Here is a 22,245-nt window from a genome sequence, read left to right as displayed (position 1 = left end):
ATCTGGTGGTCATCAGACTTAGAAATCATTAGGTCGGGTGGGGAATGAGGGAAGAGTGTTTCTTATTCAAAATGAAGCCAAATAAATAAATAGACCACGGTTGTAAATTCCAGTTTGGGGGCAGAAAGCTGGGAGACTCAACTGGTAGTAGCTCAAGGCCTGTCAGCACCACCCAACCCCACCTTCACCCCCCCAATATAGAAGCCAGTACCCGGTGGGTTTTGTTGTAATCCCAGAGGCAAACTCATCTCCGCTCCCCACCTCTGCCTTCTAGAGCCTTCACATTTTCATTCACAGGCCTACCCAGCAGAACTTGGCTTCTCTGACAGCAAACAAAATCTCAGGGAATGACAGTTGCCCTGAATTACTTCATTTGGGGAGGGTTTTCACATGTTTAATAATTTGGGGCCATGAATAGATGTGTATAGGCTAGTGACACGATGGTTGTGAGAAGTATCAACATTTACCGTGGGTTATTAGGGACTAGTGTTGTTAACAAGGCAGGCTGGGGAACCTCTTGCCTTGACCGAGCTGATGCCGCAGCTGGAGAAAGGCCACTTTACCATGGAAAACAGTCAGTCAAAATCCTGTCTGCCAAATGCCAAGTAGGAGTGAAGGCCGTGGAAAGAGCCTTGAACACAGTCCGATGACCTGGGTCACCAGTCTCTAAGCATGGTCTCAGTTTCCTGTCTGTAAAGTAGAATGAAACCAACCTTCAGGGGTCATGGTAACAGCAAAGTGCTTTTGCTGAGCCTCCAGGGATGAGGAGGCACGGCCACTGAACTTGGGTCTGCAACCGTGGGATGTCTAGGGCCATCTCCATCTTGAACTGCAGTCCTATGTACAAGGCTTTGAAAGGAAGGGACGTTCCAAGCAAGGGGCCCCAGAGAGGGCACAGTGGAGTTTACTCGGGCTTCCATGAAGCTCCCATGAGATCCGGTGGCTGTGCCCCCATCATCTCCACTCTGTCCTGCCCTCCCAGCAGCCCCCTGACTGTCTGCCAAGGCCTTGTAGAGGAGGAGGGTGTGGCCAGGGTAGCCACAGCCTTGGGGGTGAGGGTGGAGAATTAGCTAAGTGCATTCCAGTGTGGGCCTTGTCCTGCTGGAAGTTCAGGGCCAAACCAGGAATCCAGTTTTGTCAACCCAACTGCGAAATCATTTCTTGAACAACCACTTGTGCCAGGCGTTGTAATTCAGAGAAAGACATGCTAACATCTAGGCTAGCATTTTGCAAACTAGGTACTATGAAATCCTAGATGTTAATAAGGGGCCTCTTAATAATAATTCTGTGTTCCCATTCAGAGAAACACTGCAAATTACTGTCTTGAATAGTTTGATGCTTTGAACACAGCCCTTCCCGTGTCCCCTGATCCCTGTTGGTAATGTCCACTGGTGGAAGAGCTGAAGGATGCTTTGGAGGGTTCACCCACCCCTAACAACTCCAGACACAGGGAGCTCACCGTGCAAACTAGGTGGAGATGGAGCTACCCCGTGGTGCCCACGGAACTCTACTGGGCAGAGCCATTCTTAGCATTCGATCTGATCCAGGCAAAGTGAAAGTGTCCTTATTCTCGGAGATGAGGCTGAGCAAAGGGCCTCACTTCTATGTCGTCAGGAAGTCCCTGTGCTGTATGTCCTCCCACCAGTTACACCAGAAGTCTTGTCAGGAAGCCCTGGCTGTGTGATCTCAGGTTAGATACTGCATCTCACTGGGCTCCTGTCTCTATCTGTACACCGGATAATTGATTGGTCCTCAACAGGGGTGATATTTATCAAAGGGCTTTTCTCCATCTGTCCTTCTGTGCACACGTGCCCTGCAGTCATTACCACATGATCCGGTTTCATTAAGTTTTGTAAGGAGAGTTTTTTGCAAGAGTAAATGTGTTCTGGAGAGGAGCTAGGCTAGCCGCTTAAAATGGCCCAAGCTGCGTGGGAGCCAAAATTTGATTCTGGGGACTCCTGCCATTAACTTGCCAGGCACTCTGAGTCAGGAAACAGTTCCTGGCTGATCATCTGGGTTTGTGGCCCCCTCCTACCGGCGCTCCCAGGGCAGGCTGGGGACACGTGGCCCTGCCCCGCCCTTGCTGGCTTCAGTTTCTGAATCGGGAGCTGCAGTGGCCTGCTTTCCCCGCCCTGCTCATCAGTCGGGAAGCCTGGATTGCGGGCTAGGGGAAGCCGCAGCCGCTCCCACCTGGCTCCCACTGCCCCCAGCTCCTGGGCACCTGCTCCAGTCCTGGAGCCTGTTAGGATCCTCAGCAAAGCCCGAGAAGACCACGTCCTCATGGGTCAACAGGTAAGAAGGCATTTTTTTCTCACATGGTTTCCCTTTCCTATCTTCACCTCAACTTAGCTGCTACTTTCGCAGATCACAGCAAGAGGGATTTGAGCAAGACTTGAAAAAGACAGCCCCCCCGCCAAGCAGCTCTGTACTATGTCTCAGAAATAGTGTGAATTCTCTGCGTGTTTCTTCAGCCTTGCAGGGAAGAAGCAGATCCAAATAACCATAAAGCAAGCTACTTTCCCGTGTTCTCTTCCGAGTTTTGTAAATCAACAAATCCACATTTTTAAATGATTGTTGTGGGTTACTGGCAGCTGCTTTTGATCTTTAGATCTTTAAGTACTCTGTGTGAATTATCACATGCATGAATTACCTTATCAAAAATTAATTGATTTAAATTCTTTAAAAAGGGGAAAAAGAAATGGCATAGGGGAGACTTCCTCATTCAGGTGGTATTCTGAAATTAATAAGTTCTGCTTTTACACTTTGCATTTATTTTATTTTATTTTTTTATTTTTTTAAAGATTTTATTTTATTTATTTGACAGAGATAGAGACAGACAGCGAGAGAGGGAACACAAGCAGGGGCAGTGGGAGAGGAAGAAGCAGGCTCCTAGCGGAGGAGCCTGATGTGGGGCTCGATCCCATAACGCCAGGATCACGCCCTGAGCGTGAAGGCAGACGCTTAACGACTGTGCCACCCAGGCGCCCCTGCATTTATTTTAAACGCATAAACCCAACTACTATAGGTCATACTCAAGGTTTATGTGCCGTCCACCACATTAACAAGTCCATCCCAGCACACGCAGCCTTTGTCCCTCATTTGGGAAGCTGGGTTGCTTCCAGGTGTTTTGCAGTTAGTAATTTGGCTTTTATGGACAGCACAGTGAAAATAGCTTTTTCAAAGTTTTTTTAGATTTTTCCCCCTCTCTTTGGAGTTTATTCTCCATCCAGAATGAATGAACCCTTGGGGCAAAGGACAAGAACATTTTTGTAGCTCAGTTCATGTTACACATGGGGTGAGCTCGCTCAGTTACATGACTAATTCCTAATTTCCAGGACCATGATGGTATGAGGGGGTGGGTAAGGAACTTGTTTTCTCTGAGGATTTTTCAGGAAGGAGGCAGTTTGCACAGTGGTTAAGGCTTGACCTTTGAAGGCAGGCGAGCCTGAGTTTGTATCCATAACTGCCTGACCTTGAACTCTCACCTGATAACTGTGCCTCAATTAGTTCACATGCAGAATAGAGATTATAAAACTTATTAGTGATAGAGGATTTGTAAATCACTTGGCACAATGTCTGGCACTAAAACACCCCTGGAAGGCTCTTCAAGCCTGCGGCTTTCCCTGGGCCATTTTACCAGTTGCACAGATTTGAGAAGGTCCTCTCAATGGCATCTTCTTGACTCCCTGACTCTTCTTACCCAGCCCCATTATAACTGGAGTGAAAGGCTTCTCCCCTGATAGAGGATTTTTTTGACTTAGGCCCCTATCTGTATACAGATGGAGAGCTGGGTGTTAGAGGACAGCAGGTCCTGTCAACCTCTTTCTTTCTGAAGATTCCCCAGACCCTTAGCCCTCTGCCATCTGATCTAGATGTTACCCTTCCATCTCTCAGCCTCCTGTGTCAAAGCACAGGTTTACGGGATCCCTGGACAGAGTGGAGAATTCCCCAGAAGTCTAGGGCCACACCTGTTATCACACACTAGTAGGCTCCTGAGAGGCCATCTACGAGGCACAGTGGAATAAGCACCGGCTGGGCAGGCTGGGTTCCAATGCCGGCTGTGGGCAGTCATTAGATGTCTCTGAGTATTGATTTCTTCATCTGTAAAATGGAAGTTAATGCCTGCGCCATATAATTACGAGCAATAACATGGGTAAAACATTTGGCACGTAGGTGCCCATTACTAGGGAAGGTCAAGGCCATGCTCCAGAGCCTTTGGGAAGATACCAGAGTTAGCCATAAAAGCAGGCAGAAAACTCACATGCTCATTTTCTTGGTCAACAATCATTTACTGGGCTGACTGGCCATGGTGCTGGAAACCGGCAAGACATGTAAGACAGATTCCAAGCTCTTGATAGAGGCACACAGCCCATCTGATAGGAGTGGAGGAGACGGTGACGGAGCAGCCTGGGGGCTCCGGCACAGCTCCCTGCTTACGAAGGAGGAACAGGCTATTCAGAAGTGGGAGAAAGTGGAATTTGGGGCAGGGTGGGAAGTTCAGGAGGCTGCAGGGCTGGAAGAGTGGGGTGTGAGGTGAGAGGACGCAGTCAGTGGGGACCAAATTTTGAAGAAACCTGATAAGTCAAGTGAGAATTTGGTCTTCATCTTAAGGATGTGGAGATTTAAGTGAGATTGGGATTGCCTGTTCTGGCAGCTGTGGGGGATGGTATTGGAGGCCTGAAATGCACCCAGCCTTCCACCCCATCTCAGGGGCTTTCATTAAAGAAAGAAATGCCCAGAGTGGAATTCTCAGGATAGGCTCAGTGTGGGGGAGGCTGGCCTGGAAGTTGGGGTGCTGGCTTCTGGGTTTCTGATCCCAGCTCCGCCACCAGAGTGAGTGGGTCTCCTCTTCTGCCTCAGTTGAGGGTTCAGGGCAGTTAGGGTTCCTATAACTCTTTCCTTCTGGGGGTCTGCAGAATGTCTTTGGAAGCTGAAGTTCCCCTCACCCCCCAGGCAGTACTGTCTGGTGATAGTCCCTGATTCAGTCTTGGTAGAGGCATTTTGTCTGAAATGGTCAACCTGGACCTTTAACCCCAGGAGACTCCATGGAGGTCTGAGAACTGAGGCGTCCAGGCCTGCAGAACCCCAGGGGAATTTTGGTTTCTGGCTGTCTAACACACTTACATATGAGGGTCATTTCCCATGAGTAGGGGGTGGTGTCGCCTGGGATCTGAGTTGCATTTAGCCTGGGAACCTACCTCCTGAGCTTCCCAGGGGCTGCAGGAGAGTTCTGTCTGTCCATCCCAGCCAGGAAGGGCCAGTGGCCATGCCTGGAGAACTTGCAAGTTTTCCACGGCATCCTTACCAACACTTGTTATTGTCTGCCTTTTTGATGGTAGCCATCTTAATGGGTGTGGGGTGATAGTTCATTGTGGTTTTGATCTGCATTTCCCTAGTAACAAGGAGTGCTGAGGTCTTTCTGTATACCTGTTGACCATTTGTATGTCTTCTTCGGAGAAAGATCTATTTATGTCCTTTGTGCATTTTTTTTTCAGTCAGGTTATTTGTTTTTTTTTGTTGTTGAATTGTAGGAGTTTTTATATATCCTGGATATTAACCCTTTATATTTGTGGATATCTTCTTCCATTCCATAGGTTGCCTTTTCACTCTGTGGATTGTGTCCTTTGATGCACAAAGGTTTTCAATTTTGTTGTCCTATTTATCTATTTTTGCTTTTGTTGCCTGGGCTTTTGGTGTCCTATCTAAGAAATAATTGCTAAGGGGCACCTGGGTGGCGCAGTCGTTAAGCATCTGCCTTCGGCTCAGGGCGTGATCCTGGAGTTATGGGACGGAGCCCCACACCAGGCTCCTCTGCTGGGAGCCTGCTTCTTCCTCTCTCACTCCCCCTGCCTGTGTTTCCTCTCTTGCTGGCTGTCTCTCTCTCTGTCAAACAAATAAATAAAATCTTTAAAAAAAATAAAAAATAAAAAGAAATAATTGCTAAGTCCAATGTTACAAAGTTTTTACCTGTGTTTTCTCCTATATGAGTTTTGTAGTTTGGGATCTAATTTTTTTTTAGTTTTTTTTTTTTTAATTTATTAGAGAGAGAGAGTGAGCAGGAGGGAGAGGGAGAGTGAATCTGAAGCAGACTCTGCACTGAATACAGAGCCCGACGCGGGTCTCGATCCCATGACTGTGAGATCGTGGCCTAAGCGTAAACCAAGAGTTGGATGTTTAACCAATGGAGCCACCCAGGTGCCCACATCTTATGTCTTTGCAAGCATTTTAATGGCTTTATTGTTTTTATGACATGTGTTTATTAGAAAAAATACTAACAATTCAGAAAAGCAGAGGAAGAAAAGAAAATCCTAATCCCACTCCCCCAGAGGTAACTATCCTCTAATAATATTTTCCTGGTCATCTCTCCAGACAATGCCTTCCTTTATTGCTTCTCAATCTGTAACCTACACATGAATCACCTGAGGATTTTGTTAAATTCTGATTCCAAAGGCCTGAGTTAGGCCCAAGATTCTATAGTTCTTCCTCCCTCCCTCCCTCTCTCCCTCTTTCTTTTCCTTTCCTTTCCTCCCCCCGCTGCCCTCTCTTCTCTTCTCTTCTCCTTTTTTTTTTTTTTTTAAGTAGCCTCCCTGCCCAGCATGGAGCCCAAGAGTCTCTGTTTCTAACAATCTCTTAGGTGATGCTATTGCAATGATCAGAAAACCATACTTGGAGCATGTGTGGTATGTATACACACACATGCAGATCTATGTCCTATGGGATCATCTATACATGACCTACTTATAACCTGTGTTTTCCTCCACTCAACATTTATTGCCATGGAAATGCCAATAAATGCCAATAACTGCAGAGCTCCATTTTCCTTACAGTGATCATATACTACCCCATTTCATGGTAGGATTCCAGTTCAACTAGTGCCGATGGATGAAATTCAGGGCGCTACTAAATTGTCATTGTTACAAATAACGCAGTAGCAAGCATCTTTGCAGCCATGTCTTTGTTTATCTGGAAATATTATTGTTACTTTGTTTTTTTACATTTTATTTATTTAAGTAATCTCTACACCCAACTTGGAGTTTAAACTCACAACCACGTGAAAGCACGAATCACAGGCTCTTTGGACTGAGCCAGCCAGGTGCCCCCTATTTATCTGTTTTTCTAAGAAGCCGACCAGAACTAATACATTCAGATGTGTTACTCCTGAAAGGAGTCACCTGGGAGGCTGGAGCCTCAATCTCAAGGCTCTGCCAGCCCCCATTGGTGGAGAGCAGAGCACTGTGGGATAAGGGCGGGACAGGCAAGGGTGTGGGAGGAGGTCGTGGCGCTAACTCAGTCGGCCCCGTCGTCAGCCTGGCGTTGTGGATCTAGTGGTCACTTAGTACCCGCAGCTCCCTGCAAGCTTTGTCTTCCCGAGTTTACAGATGAAGAAACTGAGAGGTAGGGAATCCTAGCTTGCCCACGGTCGTGCAGGTGGGACGCGGTAGTGTCACGCATGTGCCGTCTCTGTGTCTGAATGCTAGTTGCTTGAGTAGCCCTTGCCCGCAGCCCTACCCCTCCCTCCAGGCACTCTGGTCTGGGCCCCACTGCACTGGAGAAACCAGAATCCGAGAGGTGCATGGGTGCCTCTCCAGACCCCCACCCCCTCCCCTCCTGCACTCTCCTTTAGATGATGCGGAGTCAGCCCGGAACCCCACTCTTTGTTGTAGCCGGACCAGCCGGAGAGGGAGGGCCCCTGAAGAGGCCTCCAGGCCAAAGGCTCTGTGGGCTGTGCAGGGTCAGGCCTTTGTTGGATGCTAATTTCAGGGTCACCTGGGTCTGGGAGATCCCGGGGACTGGGGCTGTGGGGGTGGGAAGGTCTTCCAGATCACTGCCTCCTCCCTAGCCAGGCCCTGAATGGAAGCTCCGAGGACACTGGAGGCCCCAGGGTGGTCACTGACCGGTCGGACAGCAAGCATTTGCTGGGATGGGGGCTGTTGAGAGCACCAGACAATTGCAGACAGCCCTGAGTTTGAATCCTAGCTCTGAAATGTGCTGCCTGTGGGACCCTGGGGAAGTCACAGTGCCTCACCAGTCCCACTTTGCTCTGCTGTGAAGTAGTGATAAAAAGTAGGCGCTCCCTATAGGCTGCATATGCTTTAGGATGGCTACTATTAGAAACGAAAAAACAAAAATAACAAGTGTGGGCGGGGGTGCAGAAAAATTGGAACCCCTGTGCGCTGTTGGTGGGATTGTTAGATGGTACAGATGCTACAGAAAACAGTTTGGCAGTTCCTCAAAAAATTAAAAATGAAACTATCCTATGATCCAGCAATCCCACTCCTGGGTATATACCGGAAATAATTAAAAGCGGGGTCTTGAAAAGATTGTACACCCATGTTTATAGTAAAGCAGCCTTGTTTATAATAGCCAAAATGTAGAAACAACTCCAGTGTCCATCAGCAGATGAACGGATGAGATAAATGCAGTACACGCACACAGTGGAATATTACTCAGCCTTAACACGGAAGGACATTCTGACACAGGCTCCAACATGGATGAGCTTGGCGGATGTTCTGCTCAGTGCAATGAGCCAGACAAATACTGTATGATTCCACTTATATGAGTTACTTAGTGTTGTCAAGATTATGGAAACAGAAAATAGAGTGGTGGTTGCTGGGAACTGGAGGGGTTATTATTTCATGCGTATAGAGTTTCAGTTTTGCAAGATGAAAAGAGTTCTGGAGATGGAGGTTAGTGGTGTCTGCACAACAATGTGAATGTGCTTAATACGCAGCACTGCCCACTTTGAAGTGGGTTAGGTTTCATGTTCTGTGTAATTTGCCACAATTTTTTAAATTGGGGAAAAAATAGTACGTGCCTCACAGGGGTTTTGTGAGGCAGTGCGTGTGAACTATTATTAGTGTCAGGTCTGGGGACATCCCAGACTTTCTGCCTCGTGCGTCCAGGGGTTAGGGGGCGTGTGTCCTTGTGGGAGTGCCATTCTGCATGATGTGCTGAGTGTGGGGTTCGGGGAGACTTCCTGCAGGACTGCCTGGGGCCCTGCTCAGGGTGATCCTCATGTTTGCGGGATGGGTGGATTCCAGACACTGGAAAGTCCCTGGCAGAAAAATCCCTTCCACTGAAGGGCAGTTTGCAGCTCCACCTAGAGGACTTGTGGCCAGAGCCCTGCACACGTGTAGCCCTCCGCATTCTGGAGGCACCGAGGGAGAGACTTGGCGAGCTGGGCGGAGAGTCCTGCCTGGGCCAGTGCGGTTGGCAGGGGCTCTCCTAGGCTCTGCGTCTCGCTGATGTGATCCCGTCAGGTTATATGTAACAGGCATATGTGAAGGGGGGACCCGAGTGAGAGGGAGGGAGGGGGCAGGCAGGTGGGGAAGCTTGCTTCCAGCCCTCGCCTAAATGGTAGTACTAAGAGCTGCTGCCGTTCACTCTGGGCAAGCAGTCTGGGTGATGCCGTACAGGGCTGACCTCCAGTCCTTACTACAACGCTGTGCAGCTGATGCTCCTCTATCCCCATTTTACAGATGGGAACTGAGGCCCAGGGTTTAAGCCACCTTGAGCAGGTAGAACTGCGACTTGAACATAGTCTGGCTCCAGCCCTCTCTAGTGGGTGGAAATCTCCAAAGTCCACCTGCCCAAGTTGGCTGCTTGGGTGACAGCCTGGCCTACAGTTCCTGGGCTCTGACGCTCTCACAGGTACAGATTCAGCTGCTGCCACGTCCCTGTGCAGGTGAATCAGTGCTGTCCTTCTCCCTCTGCCCGGCTTCTTTGTGGAGCCAGGCCCAGCCTGCTTGGGTCCCCAGGGTCCAAGGATTAAACTGCAGGCAACATTGGCTTTGATTGGGAGCCAGGCTCTCTGTTGCTCGATGCCCACTTCTTCCATTAAACAGGACCCTCCTTAAAAACTCTCTTCCAGGGCTTAAAGTCTTTCCCATAGCGGAGTACATTTTGCTTTTTTGCAGCAGTGTTTTTTTCCAGTCTAGCTTTCTGGGTGCCAAGACCTCATCCACATGATTCAGTTTGTCCAAGTTCCCAGTCTAGTACCTGCGAGGCAATAAATTCTATCCCGAATGGTGGCAATGCGGGGGCTTCCTTTGTCCTCAGAGCTGAGCAGGATTACAGAGGAAGCCCTGGCAGGGATGGTGATTTATCTAGAATGACCCAGTTGGCTGAAGTGGCATTCATGCCGTATAAAGGCACAGCGAGCTCTCACTTAGGGACACCTCTGTGCCAGGCATTTTGCTAAGCCCTGTGCAAGTAGCGTCTCACTGAATTCATGCAGAAGCTGGGAGATAAAGGAGTTATTCCCACAGTAGAGATGGGGAGACCGAGGATTGGAGAAGTTAAACCATGTGTTCAGAAGCCCCAATTTTTCCCCGTCTCTGCTGCTGCCCTTGAGGCCCTGTGTCAGTTGCTGGACTGTAAGCAGTATATATACATTCCACCTACTGCTTGGCAGGATAACTACGTTTAAGCTTTCTCTCCCACTGCCACCCTGGGAGTGGGCCTCGCGTGTGCTATTTTCTGGACGAAGAAGGTGATGAGGGGCTTCTCAGGGCCCTACGGGGGAAGGGACACACCAGGGCAGGGTGGTGGTCCTTTTGGCCCCCCTTGCTCTGCAGGTACCTTCCCGACCTCCACCACTCTGGCCTGTGGTCGGTGTACCCTCTTGCTTGCCTGCTTGGAGGAGCTGTCCTAGGCCCCAGTGAAACTGTGATTCACAGAGGCCCGCAGACTAGCTGGCCTGGTGGAGGCTGGACAGGGGCCAGGTATTTTCCAGTGTCTGTTCACAATAGGGAAACCTTCCTTGAGTGACACCCTTGCTGAGGGTGTCTCTTGGTCCTCTCTACCCTGGTGCCCCTCCTGGCCCTGAGGCCACTCCCCTCCTTTTCCCTGGAAATCACATTGGCAACATACTTTTTGACTGTCCTACTGCAGTGACAAGAGTTCTGGAACCCTTAACCCAACCCTGTAAAGCACGACTCTTAACCCCAGAGGAGGAAATGAGGCTGGTTCAGGATCTGGGACTTAAACTCTGGGTCTGCAAAGTGCATAACATAGGCTGAGTCATTTTTATTTTATGCTTTTAAGGCTTTCTTAAGTTTTAACTTGCGAATGTTTACTTTCATATATTGTGCTTTTGTTGTATCCAAAAACTCATCATCAAACCCAGAGTCACCAAGATTTTCTCCTATGTCCTATTCTAGAAGTTCTGTTGTTTTGTTTTTACAATTAGGTCTAAGATCTGTGTTAAATTAATTTTTGTGAAAGGTATAAGGTCTGNTGTTTTTTTTTTTTTTTTTTTTTTTTTTTTTGCACGTGGCTGTCCAGTTGTTCCAGCACCATTTGTTGAAACGACTGTCCTTTCTCCATTGAATTGCTTCTTTGTCAACATCAGTTGCTCATATTTACATAGGTCTATTCCCGGGCTCCGGATCTATCTGTCTCTTCTTTCTCCAGCACCTCACTGTCTTGATGAGCACACCTTTGTACTAAGTCTTGAAATTGGGTAGCGCCAGGCCTACAGGCTCGTTCTTCAGTGTTGGGTCTTTTGCCTCTCCACGTGAACTTTAAAATGTACCCCGTGTGTAGCTATCCACAAAAACAACCTGGTGGGATTTTGATTGAGATGGCATCGAATCTGTAGCTCAAGGTGGGGAGAACATCTAAAAAATATCGTGTCTTTCTGTCCCTGACATGGAATTTCTCATCATTTATTTAGGTGTTCCTTGGTTTTCATCAGAGTTTTACAGTTTTCTGTATATAGATCTTCTACGTATTTTGATAGATTTATACCAAAGTGTTTCATGGTTTTGGTCCTAACATAAATAGTATTGTGTTTTTAATTTCAAGTAGGTAATATATGTGCACAGTAAAAAAAAAAAAAATCAAGAACTACAGACTGGTTTACAGTGAAAAGTAGCTTCCTCTATACCCTGTTCCTTGGGCCTCTATCCAAAGACTTTCACTGATGCTAGGTTCCTGTGGGTCATTCCAGAGATTGTACGTATATATTCAAGCTCCTATTTATATTTATCATTCAAAAAACATTCATGAGCATTCGCTATGGCTCAGGCACAAGCGATGAGGCAGAGAACAAGAGGGAGTCCTCTCACAGAGCTGACATTTATTGTAGTTGGGGCCACGAACTATATCTCTAGTCCTCACAAAGACTCTCCCTGGCAGGTATTATTACCCTGTGGGAGGGCTGAGGGCCAAAGGAGGACTTTTGGGGTTCAACTGAATTGTCCAAGAATTAAACAGAGGGGCTGGTCCTGCCAAGAGCTAGGAGCAGGGCTGATGCTGTTCAAGGCCAGGGGAAGCAGGTTCTGGAAGGAGGGCTTCTGGCCCAGGCAAATAGGTAACAATGAGTAGGAAGTGAGGAGGCAACTTAAGCAGGCTGCTAGCCCAGTCTGAGGCCAGATCTAGGATGGTTCTGGGCATATAGTGTCTGCATGTTAGCCATTAACAGTGAGGCAGTGCACATGGGAATACTCTGTAACCCTCAAGTAAGACAACAAATGCACACCAGGGCTCTCAGTGTTACCATATTCCACAGATTGTTAACATACACCTTTCCCCCACTCCCCACATTTTAACATCTCTGAAATCAGGATCAATAGCATATCCTAATTTAATTGACTGCTCAACTCCCCCTCCCTGTTACTTAGTGGAATATAAAATATTGGTGCATTTTACAGTCATTTGTGCATTAGACTTGATGGAAAGAACATTACTTGATGGAAATGCTGTTACTGGTTGACATGAGAATCTGATGATAGCTGTTTCTGGATTGGACCTTCAGAGAATGCATTTGGGAGCAGTAAGGCAATGTTGGGCAAGATCCGAGAGATGAGGGCATGCTGGGAGAAGTGGGGGATTCTGGGAGAGATGAGGGATGCTGGGAGAGGTAGGGGATTCTGGGAGGGATGGATGCTGGGAGAGATGAGGGATGCTGGGAGAGGTGGGGGATTCTGGGAGAGATGAGGGATGCTGGGAGAAGTGGGGGATTCTGGGAGAGATGAGGGATGCTGGGAGAATTGAGGGGTTCTGGGAGAGATGAGGGATGCAGGGAGAAGTGGGGGGGGTGCTGAGAAGGAAGGGGCGGGTCCCCTCTTAGGCCCAGAAGCTTCCTGAATCGCTCTGAATCGATTCAGCTCTTACTCCCCTCCATTCTCCTGTCCCCCCTGTGTATATGCTGCTTCAGAGGCTGATTCCTTGTTAATTGGAATCTCAACATCACCAGCCCCTGTGGGGTGGCAACAGTGGGCTCAGAGACTGTCTTCCCTCATCTATGAGGAGCCTTCTCATGGCCTTGGATTCATGGATGCCTCTGACCAGCCAGCTGGCCAGCTGGGAAGACAAGAAAGCTAAGCTCCCAGCCCAGTGTAAGCCCAGACAGGGAGGGACCTGGGGAGACCCAAGGGGAAGGGCCACAGCCTGTCTAGCTTCTCAGGAAGCACAGAAAACCAACCAATCCGTGGTGAGGAGGAATGGCTCCTCTCTAGGCCCAGCGGCCCTGAGCTCTGACCAGGGTGTCCTGCCCTGACCAGCTGAGGTCATGCATGCAGCCTCCTGGTTATGACTCTGAAGTTGCAGGGTGCTCGGGTCACCCCTCCAGTGCTAGATCCTCGTGGGGTCCATCCCCTGAGCCAGGCCTCTCTTGGCCGCACAGGCAGGTTCCTCTGGCTGCAGAGAGCTGCCGAGTGGGGGAATGTGGTCTTTTCCTTTTGCCTGCAGGCTGTCCTCTAACACAGTTACAAACAAGGGCTTTGGGGCCAAACATATTTAGATTTAATACTTGCTCTCCTACTTGCTACTGTGTGACCTTGGGCAAGTTGTCAAACTTTCTGAGCTTCGTTTTCCTCATCTTTTTTCTTCTTCTTTTTTTTGGTGATTAGGTGGTGGTTTTAATAATAGCAAAGGGAATTTACATAGGAAAGATTGTCCTTTTTCCCCCACATGTGAATTCTTTTGTTTTTAACCTAGTATAGTTAACGTAGTGTTATATCAGTTTCAGGTGTACCATACAGTGATACAACAATGCCATACACGACTCAGTGCTCATCACAAAGGTGTGTTCTTAATCCCCTTCACCTGCTTCCCCCATCCCTCCACCCACCTCCTCTCCCAACCCCCAGTTTGGTTTCCTGATCTTTAATAGGGTGAGAATTTCTAACTCTGGGGTGTGTGTTTGTGTGTGTGTGTCTGTGTGTCTGTGTGTGTGTAGGGATTAAGTGACAAAGTGACTAACATTAGCCACTATTATTAGCATCATTGTCCCGTTAGCCCTTTATTCCATCGAAGGTAGCCCCGGCTCCATCCTGTGCACCCCTGACAATGTTACACACAAGTTTTATGGGCCCCAAACATCCCTGAAACAGAGGCAGCACGGTCTCCATGTCCATCCCGCATCCCTGATAGTGTTCTGGCTCTTTCCCTTCATTCTGCTGGTTTTCCCTGAGCATTCCCTGGTTGTCCACTGGGGACTGTGCCTGGTGAATGCCAGACCTCTAGTTCCACTGGAGAAATAAGGCAGGAGCCATGCAAAGTGAAGGCCAAAATAACTTACACAACAAAAAAGAAGTAAAAGGAAGATTCCTTTCCAGCAAGTTGGAAGATTTGGTAGTTTGTGGGGAAAACTATAAAACATCCAGAAACTTAGGATAGAAGACAGCACACTTTTTATGCATCGCTGAGCTGCATGGAAATAGGATAGTCCTTGGGCAAGAGATAAAAGAAGTTGAGAGGCTTTCTGGGGGGGAAGTGAGGCTGCTTTGCCTTTGCTGGTCTGGACGATGAGGGGACTTGGGCTTGAATAGCCACAGGGACAGGGACAGTGTTTTCCCACCTGAAGCAGAGAGTAGAACTGTGACTCCCACATAGAGCTGGGACCGTCCAGGGTTTAAACTTCCAGTGACAGGCCAGAAAAAATACCTTCAAAGGCAGAGGAGAAGGAAGCTCTTCTAACCTGGCCTGGTTGGGGAAGGCGTCTTCTGAGAAATTTATTACTACACTCCTGCCCTCTTCTGAATATGGGATCCAATTTACACAGCTCATGTGATCCTAGAGTGTCTAGGCCAGAAAATGAACATAAAAGCTATTCCTGGCTGGAAAATACATAGAGACAGAAAGTAGAGTGGTGGTTGCCAGGGGATGAGGGAAGGGGGGAAATAGGGAGTTGTTTAAAGTTGTTCACCCCCTGTACCTCTCTGTTGAGGATAGATGGGCCCGACTGCCAGCCTTTGGCCCCTGACTCTGGTAACAAGTATTTCTGAAAGTTCTGGAACAACCCTCCTTGCCTAGGTTGGGTCCCCTCTTGAGGTACATGGAGCTGTTTGTCCTCATTTGTTAGAAGGCCCAAAAACAAAATAGTTTTTGTTTTACAAGAGGTAGAGTCCTGGAGATTGGTTGCACAGCAGTATGAAAGTACTTAACATTACAGAACTGTATGCTTAAAAATGGTTAAGATGGTAAGTTTCATGTTGTGTGTATTTTGCCGAAATTAAAAAAAAAAAGCTATTTCTGACTGGTGTCTTGTGGGGACACTAGCAGAAGCAGAACCTCTTTGGGGGGCTACACGTTCAACCCAGCTGCTCAGGCTGCCTGTAGGATGCTTGCTGAATTTGAGCAAAAAGCCCAAATTACAAAACACACTAGGAAACCAGCAACCAGGAGGGAGTCAGCAGCAAGAATGAAAAAGAAAGCAAGAGGATAAATGTCCCCAGATGTTTACCGGGGAATTACTCATAATGTCAAAAAAAAAAAAAAAAAAGCCAAAACAAAACCCACCACCACAGCAACAGCTGGAAATAAACCAAAAGTCCCACAGCCAAGAAATATTCCAGAGCCATTCAGAGATTCGGAAGGATTTTCCTGAGGGATTTTATTACAGAGTGAGAAAAGTAAGGAATGGAGATGGGTGCTGATGTGATCCCATTTTTGCAAAGCAGCCCTACAGAACGCAACACTTGACCCCACACCCCACACATGAGGATATGTGTATATTTCTAAACAGATCTGTGAGCATGAAAAAGGGAGGGAAGGCTGCCCAGGAGGGTTGCTTGAGTAGGGCTGCAGGAGAAGGAAGGGGGAACGGAAAAGGGTAAAGAGGGGAAAAGAAGAGGTCTCAAGACTGCACTGAAAATATCTACAACACTTGGCTCTCAACATGCCTGCTATAACCCCGTTTATGGAGGGTGAGCTCTGTGTGTTTGTAGGATCACAAAATCATAATACTTGCAGATTAGCCTGCTGTGAAGTGGGGGGCAAGTTCTGTGGATCTGGTTATTTGATTTCATTAATACAAACGACCGAACTTCCTCTCTCTCTGTGTGTGTGTGTGTGTGTGTGTGTGTGTGTGTGTGTCCACACAGATTAGTGTGAGCAAGGAGAAAGATGCGGAAGGACAGGTGTTGGCACCCGTAATACCACAAAGGAGAGAGGGAGGGGAAAGAAGGGTAAGAGGGAGATGTCAGATCTCATGTCCTTATAAGAAGAGAGACACAAATACACACATCTTTCTCTTGTTTTGTTTGTGACAACAAACTTCCATTGATTTGGAACAGGAACAACACCCAAGAAGGACAATTAAAAACAAACGAGTGAGCAAATGAAGCACTTTCATTCATTGCTTTAAAGAATGTCAAGTGTAGGGGTGCCTGGGTGGCGCAGCGGTTAAGCGTCTGCCTTCGGCTCAGGGCGTGATCCCGGCGTTATGGGATCGAGCCCCACATCAGGCTCCCTGCTCCTCTGGGAGCCTTGCTTCTTCCTCTCCCACTCCCCCTGCTTGTGTTCCCTCTCTCGCTGGCTGTCTCTCTGTCAAATAAGTAAATGAAATCTTTAAAAAAAAAAAAAAGAAGAAGAATGTAAACGTACCCGATGTGCGTATTCCTTGACCCAGCAGGTCTGCCTGGACCCATGCGTTTCCCCTGGGGCACACTGCTGTCGGCACCGAGAGCCTTTGCAGCATTGTCTGTGGAAGCGAAAGATTGGAAACGGCCTAGATGTTCACCAGCAGGAGACGAATGAAATCAGTCATGGTCTATATATACACGGTGGGATACTTAACAGCTAACGGGAGAAAAGTGAGACAGCGTCACCGTCTTTTTTTTTTTTTTAAAGATTTTATTTATTTATTTGAGAGATAGAGACAGACAGCGAAAGAGGGAACACAAGCAGGTGGAGTGGGAGAGGAAGAAGCAGGCTCATATCGGAGGAGCCCGATGTGGGGCTCGATCCCACAACGCCGGGATCACGCCCTGAGCCGAAGGCAGACGCCCAACCGCCATGCCACCCAGGCGCCCCGTCACCGTCTTCTTGATAGGTTGAGTGAGAAGAGCAGAACAGGGTTCTGTGCGTTTCCTAGGGCTGCAGGGGGTGGCTTAAAACAGACATGTTTCCTCTCACAGTTGGGAGGCTGGAAGCGTGAGATCAAGGGCCATGCTCCCTCTGAATGCTTGGAAGTGGGGGTCCTTCCTGGCTTCTTCTTAGATCCCGGTGTTCCCAAAGTCGTTGGCAGTGTTTGGCTTGTAGCTGCATCACTGTGGTTCTGTCTCTGTCTTCTTACGGCCTTCCTGTGTGCACGTGTGACTCTCCTCTTAGAAGGACACCCACCTTCCTTCTAAGCATGACCTCCTCTTAACTGATTACATCTCTAAAGACCCCATTTCCGAATAAGGTCACATTCTGAGGTTCCGGGTTGATGGGAACTTTGGGGGCCAGTCTTCAGCACACTTGAAGCACTGTGGTGTACTATGGTTGGATTAAAAAGGAAGAGGGAGAGATAAAGCTGCTTGTTTATGCCGGGCACTCTGGAATGGGAGGAGGAAGCAGAGACTGTGGAAAGTGTACGTATGAGATGTCTCTGGAAGGAAGCACGTGAGGTCCAGGAGTAGAACCGTGACAGGGAAGGGAGGGAAGAGGAGTTCAGTTGGAGTTCCTTCAGCTTGTGTTTGGCTTTGAGGCCCATTGTGGGCATTGTGGGGGATTGGGTGAGGAGGAAGGAAGCTGGGGGGCTGGTAGAACCCAAGGTTGTTCACCCCCTGTACCTCTCTGTTGAGGATAAATGGGCCTGACTGCCAGCCTTTGGCCCCTGACTCTGGTAACAAGTATTTCTGAAATATCTGGAACAACCCTCCTCGCCTAGGTTGGGTCCCCTCTTGAGGTACATGGAGCTGTTTGTCCTCATTTGTTAGAAGGCCCATCACCATGAAGGCCCCTTCAGGTTCCTGCTCCAAGAAGCCTGCCAGCTCCTTCCTAGGCTCCTGTCCTTTCTGTACTGCTTGCTGAAGCACCTCCCTCCCCGCTCTCAGCAGCCTGCTCTTGGCCAGGCCTCCCCCTCAGTGTCCGCTGCTCCATGCTGGGGCTCGAAGCTTTTCATCTTTGTGTGCGAAGCCCTGGGCACGCGGGAGAGGCTCCATTACAAATGCTGCATGTCGAACAGAATTTAACCCTGCTGTGGAGACTTCACGATGTGTATAAAAAGTTTCATGTTCTTGGGGGCGCCTGGGTGGCACAGTCGTTAAGCGTCTGCCTTTGGCTCAGGGCGTGATCCCGGTGTTATGGGATCGAGCCCCACATCAGGCTCTTCCGCTATGAGCCTGCTTCTTCCTCTCCCACTCCCCCTGCTTGTGTTCCCTCTCTCGCTGTCTCTGTCAAATAAATAAATAAAAAGTCTTTTAAAAAAAAGTTTCATGTCCTTAGACAAGGAAGTATGGCTATGAGTGGGGCTCGTGGTGGAACCAGACCAGTCCTGAGTCAGACTGCGCACGTGTGAGTAGGGACGAAGGGATGTGGTCTAGGAGGTGTCTGGCAACTCTCCCCTGGCCCCAGATCTTCCGTTTCCAGGTGACTCAGGGACAGGGGCTGCATGCCTCATTCTTCCTTAGCTGTGACAGTGATGCATGGCAGCAGAAAAGATACCCCAGCCCTTTGCTGCACACCTCCCTGTGTCTTCTCATGGTAGGCAGAGCTGGGAACTCAGGCGGCTTGTGTTGCATCAGGGGAGGGAGATGGGAAGCTGCAGGGAATGGTGGTTTAATCACAGGTGCACTCGTTGTTGCAAGCACAGGGCCACATTGCTTGTGGAAGGTGTAACAGAACAAATGTGACCATGAGCCAGAATGGGCCACCTGTGCGCCAGGGCCTGTGAAGGGCAGGGACGCCCCCACCGGTGCCCTTGGAAGAGCGAGGCTTGAACCCAAAGTCAACAAGTCTGAGGCCAAAGCTCTGCAGGAAAATGGGCCTTGAGTGACCAAGGTGCCTCCCATGTGGGGACTTCTGCAAACATTCCCATGTCCCCTCTACCACTCCTCCTTCCACACCCAGCTTGAGGACGAGTTCCCCAAGCTCCATTTTCAGATGAAGAAAGTGAGGTCTAGAGAAAGGAAATGATTTGCTCTCTGGGTCCCAAATCAGGAAGGGAAGTCAGTAAGGAGAAGCCGAGGCTAGGTTTCCTGGCATTCTGCATGGGTCTGCCCAAGTCCCCAGAGTTCACCCTCTGTGAGCCAAAAACTTAGAAACAAAGCTGCTCTGTTCACCAAGAATTCCATTTTCCCACATTGTTCTCCACTAGGGACATTCCTGAATTAGTAAAAAAGGGACTGGTTCAGCCTACATCCTGGCGGTTGATGCTCTGTGCAGAGTCGAAACTGGAATCTGAAAGTTGGAGACAGAGGAAGTTAGACAAAATCCCAGACTTTAAGGAGCTCCCAGCTCAGAGATGAGACAGACCAGATGCACAGGACACTGTGATCAGGCCAAAGGAAAAGGGGCACCAGGAGTCTGGGGGCACAGAAGGGACAGCCCTCTTGGAGAGGGGGACATCTAGAACAAGCAGAAGGCTGGCAGCCTTCTGTGGGTCAAAGGTAGCATGTCAGAATCCGAGTGGAGGTGTGGGCATGGAGTGGGGAGAAGGTGGGAGGGCTGGCATGTGAAGAGGAACGGGCTTTCTGCTCTGGGAACAGCAAGTCCAAAGGGATTGAGGCCAGTCAGACATCATGGAGGGGTACTGCTGCGGAGTTGGGGGCTTGGCCGTCTCCTGGGGATCCTGGGTCCATGGAGCAAAGCATCATGAGGGTCTTGTTCTGTGAGAGGGAAAGGCTGTCCTGTAGGAGGAGGTTTGTTCGAAAGCTCTTTGAGGACAGACACCCCTTCATAGGTTGAGAGCAGCCGAGAGTCCTCGTCTTTTCTCTCAAGTACAAGTATCTACTTATATGCAATATTTTTGAGGTTTTTTTTACCTTTTAAAAAATTGTGGGAAAATATACACAACATAAAAATGACGATTGTAAGCATTTTTAAAAAGAATACGACTCAGTAACATTTAAGTACATTCACAGTGTTGTATAACCATCACCACTATCTATTTCCAGAACTTTTTCATCATCCCAAACAGAAACTCTACACCCATCAAACAGTAACTCTCCCCAGCCCCTGGCAATACCATTCTACTTTCTGTCTCTATGAGTGTGCCTGTTACAGGGACCTTGATTTATATGCAGTGTTTAAAGAATAGCATATTGAGGTAAAATTAATGTGTTATAAACTACACAAAAGTGCACAATTTGCTAATTTTGAATATTTATACCGGAACCCAGATAATGACTGTATCAATCGCTGCCAGGAGTTTCTTTTCATCCTTTGAAATTCCTCTCTCCCCACCCACCCCCCACACAGCCACTAGTTTGCTTTTGTTCCCTATAGATTACTTTGGGTTTTCTAGAGTTTTAAATAAATGCAATTACACAGTAGTAATCTTTCTTTGGGGGATGTTTCGTTCCTTTCACTCCCCGTAACTTCACCTATGTTGTGTGCATCAGTTCATTCTTTCTGTTGTATTGGTCTATCACGTTTTTTAAATCCATTCACCTGCTGGTGTATATTTAGGTTGTTTCCAGCTTTCGGTGTTAGTAAATAGAAATACAGTTGGTTTTTGTATGTTGATCTTTTGTCCTGAGACCTTGCTGAATTTGTTTCTTGGTCATCTTGTTCCAATTATAGGGGGAAAACATTGAGTTTTCACCAGTTAGCTGGAAGTTTCTCATAAGTGCCCCTTTTCAGGTCGAGGAGATGGCCTTCTTCTTCTTCTTTTTTTTTTTTTTTTTAAGATTTTTTTTTTTTATTTGACAGAGAGAGAGAGAGAGAGAGAGAGAGAGAGACAGCAAGAGAGGGAACACAAGCAGGGGGAGTGGGAGAGGAAGAAGCAGGCTTCCCAGCGGAGCAGGAAGCCCGATGTGGGGCTGGATCCCAGGACCCTGTGATCACGCCCAGAGCCAAATGCAGCCGCTTAATGATGGAGACACCCAGGCATCCAAGGAGATGGCCTTCTATTCACTCATAATTTGCTGAGAATTTCTATTGGGAGTGGATGTCGGCTTTTCAAAGGGGCCAAAATCTACCATCTACTGGGGATGGTCAGTAGATCATGATTAGCTTGCTAACGGGGAATTTACAATGACTGGTTTTCAAATGTTAAATCAACTCTTCATTCCTGGGACTGCATGAGACTAGTGGGGATCCTAGCTCTTGTCCCCCAGTGAGACCCAGCTTTGGGCTAGTCATCCCCGCGGTGGGAGAGAGAGGGCAATGGGCAAAGGTTGGGGAGAGCGTGCTGCCAGACGCAGCAGTCCTGGCTTGCCCAGTGAGCAGCCTCCGGTGAGCAGCCCCAGGGGAGCCTCCGGCTAACTGGGGGTGTAGGAGGCTGCTGCCCACAGTCTGTGTGGGTGAGGCAGCCTCTGCTCTTCTGTCTTGCCTGGGGAGACACCAGCTTGCCCCAGGCAGAGTGTGCTGCCCTTGAGCTTCCTGGAGCCCCAGGCTCTTTATCTGCTGCCCAAGCAAGATGGTGGTAGCCGGCCGTGGGTTTTGGCCAGTTTGCACACCTCCTGAGGGGTCCCCTGGTGTAGTGGGCAGTGGCCCACCAGGCCAGGGGCTTGTGCGCAGTTCTCTTGTCTGTGAAATGAAGGTCATGATCTTTGTTTTCTGGGCTGCTGTATTCAATGAGCCCAAACCACTTAAATGAGACTAAAGCATCCAAGGCTGGGATTTGAATCCCGATGCCCTCACTCACTAGCTGTGTGTCCTTCGGCCAGTGGCTGAATCACTCTGTGTCAGTTTCCTCATTTGTAAAGCAGAGATAATGATACTGCAGATGTGGGGGACCCACGATAACTCAGCGTCATGCAGATGAGTGAGCTAGTGTGCATCCAGCCACTGGTGGGATGCCTGGCACATGGAAAATGTCGCATAATCTAAGTAATGAGAGCCGTTGCGGCTGCAGTGGAGACTGTC

General features: G+C 48.6%; 1 protein-coding gene across 2 annotated transcripts in view; it reads left to right on the top strand.

Moving 5' to 3' along the window:
* Positions 1-2,094: 2,094 nt before the first annotated feature.
* IL34 (interleukin 34) overlaps positions 2,095-22,245 on the top strand; it is a 56,255-nt gene continuing 36,104 nt past the window's right edge. Inside the window, exon 1 of one of the 2 annotated variants that reach the window (XM_011227172.3) lies at positions 2,095-2,292. The gene's annotated coding sequence lies outside the window, so the exon portion shown is untranslated. The remainder of the gene's footprint in view (positions 2,293-22,245) is intronic. The other variant, XM_002920957.4, reaches the window with a different exon arrangement.

The sequence above is a fragment of the Ailuropoda melanoleuca genome, chromosome 12, assembly GCF_002007445.2.
Source record: "Ailuropoda melanoleuca isolate Jingjing chromosome 12, ASM200744v2, whole genome shotgun sequence".
NCBI classification, from domain to species: Eukaryota; Metazoa; Chordata; class Mammalia; order Carnivora; family Ursidae; genus Ailuropoda; species Ailuropoda melanoleuca.
Note: the sequence above shows the minus strand (reverse complement) of the source record. Positions and strands in the feature narration are given on the sequence as shown.